The sequence below is a fragment of the Halichoerus grypus genome, chromosome 2, assembly GCF_964656455.1.
Source record: "Halichoerus grypus chromosome 2, mHalGry1.hap1.1, whole genome shotgun sequence".
Classification (NCBI taxonomy): domain Eukaryota; kingdom Metazoa; phylum Chordata; class Mammalia; order Carnivora; family Phocidae; genus Halichoerus; species Halichoerus grypus.
The window spans coordinates 88,177,621-88,181,249 of NC_135713.1; the positions used below are offsets into that span (position 1 = coordinate 88,177,621).

General features: G+C 31.5%; 1 pseudogene; it reads right to left on the reverse strand.

Moving 5' to 3' along the window:
- Positions 1–1,369: 1,369 nt before the first annotated feature.
- LOC118547956 (U2 spliceosomal RNA) lies at positions 1,370–1,481 on the reverse strand (annotated as a pseudogene).
- Positions 1,482–3,629: the final 2,148 nt, after the last annotated feature.

A 3,629-nucleotide genomic window follows, 5' to 3' on the forward strand; every position in this document is an offset into this window, starting at 1 on the left:
AAATCAAATGAAGAACAGATAACCCAGATACTGGAATTAAAAACAAGGTATTTAAAATAATTATTATAAATATGGTAAAGAATTAAAGGATATGAAATGCATGCATATAAATATCAGCAGAGAATGAGAAACTTGAAAAGTTAATTTACAGACACAAAAACATACATACACACACAACTAAAACTTGTCCAAATCTAGATGAATAAGAGAAACCCAAAGATCCTAGGATATTAGTGAAACCCAAGCAGGATGTGTATAAAAAAAAATGAAATGTAACTCATCATAAACAAATTTCATAAAATCAAAGATATATGTGCTCATCTTGGTAAGGAGAACAACAAAAATATTTACAGCTTACTTCTAATTAGAAACTACAATAGGATCTGGAAAACAAGAGAATTTCATCTTTATAGTACTAAAAGAAAAAAAGTATTTCTGTATAGTATTATATAATATATATTATTGTACATATAAGAATTATATATATGTATTTTAAGTTTCTTACTTTGTGTATGCAGTAGCAAAATATCAATTCAAATAGACTATGATAAGGTAAGGTTGTGTATTTTAATCCCTAGATCAACCACTAAAATAAAAATAGATGCATATCTCAAAAATAAAATAAAATTCTAAAAAATATTTGAATAATTCAAATGATGACAGAAAAAGAAGAACAAAAAAAAAGTGAACAAATCAGGAAAATAGAAACAAATATCATGATGAAAAAATTGAACCCAACCCTATTAGTTATTTCATTAAGTGTAATGAACTAAACACTGTCAATTTAGCAGAATTTTTTTCAGACTAGATAAAATTATATTTATTAATTATATGCTAATTGCAAACAGTGTTTTGGAAATAAAAACACTGTTTTAAAATAAAAGGATAAAATGTTTCATGCAAACAGTAATCATGAGAATCATGTTAAGTCAATTTATGCTTTCAGCTCATAAGGCTAAATAAGTAGGGGAAAATTAAAGCCAATAATGACCAAGAAAAAAGAAAAAAAAAAAAAGAAGGAAAAAAACATTTGAAAAAGTGAATTAAGTCAAATGATACTTCTTTGAAAAGATCAGTAAAATTGATAAACCTATAGCAAGATATATTGAACAACCCTATGCCAATAAATTTGATAACTTCAAACATGAACAAATTCCATGATATCAAAAATTGCAACTCCTGACACAGAACAAAAGAGGAAATCTGAATAAACTTGTATCACACAAAACAGTTAAATTCATAATTTAGAACTTCTCACAATGAACACTCCAGGTAGAAAGGTAGTCACTGGTGAATTTCACAATATACTAAAAGAAGAAATAACATCAATTTTTAGTAGTTTTTTCAGAAAATAAAAGGGAACATATTCAGCTAGTTCAATTAAATCAATATAAGCATGTAATCAAAAATTGATAAGGGCATTATTAAACCAATAAGAACAAATACCACACCTGATCTTAGCCAGTAGGCTGAGAAGCAATGGGGCATTATGACATAAGAAGATTACAGAACAACAACCCTAATAAAAAATAGATGAAATGATTCTCATGAAATATTAACAAATTGTATCTAGTATTATGTAATAAAATATAATTTATCATGACTATGTGGAATTTATCCAAGGAATGGAAGGATGATTTAACATTCAGAAATCAATACATGTAATTCACCTTTATTAACAAAGTTAAAATATGTTTATTTGACCATTTAAATAGATGTAGTAAAACATATGATGGATTTAACAATTATTTATGGTGAAATTCTCAGCAAAGTCTGAATAGAAGGAGACTTTGATCCAGAGAATGGCATTCATGAAAAACAGATACTATTAAACTTACAAGTGAAATACTGAGTATTTTCCCCTAAAATTAGGGCAAAAGGCAAGGATACCCACTCTTACCACCACCAATCATTATTTTACTAATGATCCTAACCAGGAAAATGATGCAAAGAAAATATTTAAGGGGGCACCTGTGTGGCTCAGTCAGTTAAGCATCTGCCTTTGGCTCAGGACATGATCGCAGGGATAGAGCCCAGCATCAAGCTCTCTGCTTGATGAGCCCGCTTCTTCCACTCCCTCTGCTGTCCCCATCTCCCTCTCTTGTGCTCTCTGGTGTGCACCCTATCTCTCTTTCTGTGTCAAATAAATAAAATAAAATCTTTAAAAAAATAAAATATATAAAAGATTGAAAACAGAGGTAAATGATCTGTATTCACAGATATCATGATGCTTTATTTGGAAAATGTAAAGGAATATAAAAACAAAGTCATAGAACTAACACATAAATCTAACAAAGTCATAGAAAACAAGGATAATACACAAAGATCAATTGTATATGTACATACCAGGAACATACAAATTGGAAAATGAAATTAGGTATAAATACAGTTTACAATAATGTTGACAAGCACTAAATACCTAGGAGTTAATGTAATGAAATGTGAAAGCTACTATATTGAATATTACAAAGCATTGCAAAGAACCTAAATAAACACCCCAAATGGAGATATACCATGTTCATTTTTGCAAAAATCTCATATATTAGGATGTTCCGTGCAAACTAATCTGTAGATTTGAAGCAGTACCATTCAAAATGCCAGAAAGGTATTTCTTTTGTACAAATTGGCAAACTGATGTAAAATTCATATGAAATACTAAAAACATAGAATATAAAAAATGTACATATTTGTAAAAATAACAATACCTGATATTAAAATATTGTAAAGGAACAATATGTGGTATTGGCATAAGGACAAATAGAATCACATATTTGGTTTTTGGATTAAAAACTGTACTGAAGTATTGAATAGGAGAAATAAAAGTACTAGAGCATCTGGATGTTTGTATGGAAATAAATGAACATTGACACCTACCTTTAAACAATTAAAAGATTAATCTAAGATGGTTCATAGAGCAAAATGCAAAGCTAAAACTATGAAGTCTGAGAGAAAGAAAGAGTATCTGCCTTGTTTCAAGGGTAAGGAAATGTTTCTTAGAACACAAAAAAACCCTAAAGAGAAAAAAATTGGTAATTTAGACTTCATATAAACTAAAACTTCCAGCTTCTCAAAATTTACCATTAAAGACACTGGGTACCTAACTTGCTTACACCAAGACCCACCCCTCTTGCTCTGGCAGGACTGTCCCTCTCAGTCAAGCTTGCCTCATTCCCAGCATGGTGGGCCCCTCTGCCAGAGGCCCAGCACAAACCCCTGCCCACACCATATCTCCTGCCAAAGATTTTTGCAGGGCTTCAATTCTGGTGGAGTTGGTGTCAGGTCTCATTTCACAAGCAGGCAAGAGCACACCTAGTTAAAACTCACCAGTCAGGTCAGGGACCAAATACTGACCACAGTAGGCAAGGAGACCTCTGCAGATGACTGATCTGAGGGATACAAAAGGCAAAAAACAACAGCAGAGAACATGCAGCACACACTGGAGAAACTCCCTGAAGTACCAGGCCCTGGATACCAGAATACTACATGACCTCTTCATCATAAAGCCATTACTTTCAGAAGCAAGAGGTATAACTGGCTTTTCTAACACAGAGAAGAAGGCTGAGACTTAAAAAAAAACAATGCTAATATAGAGGAATTTATCCCCCCCGCCCAAAAAAAAAGAGCCTATG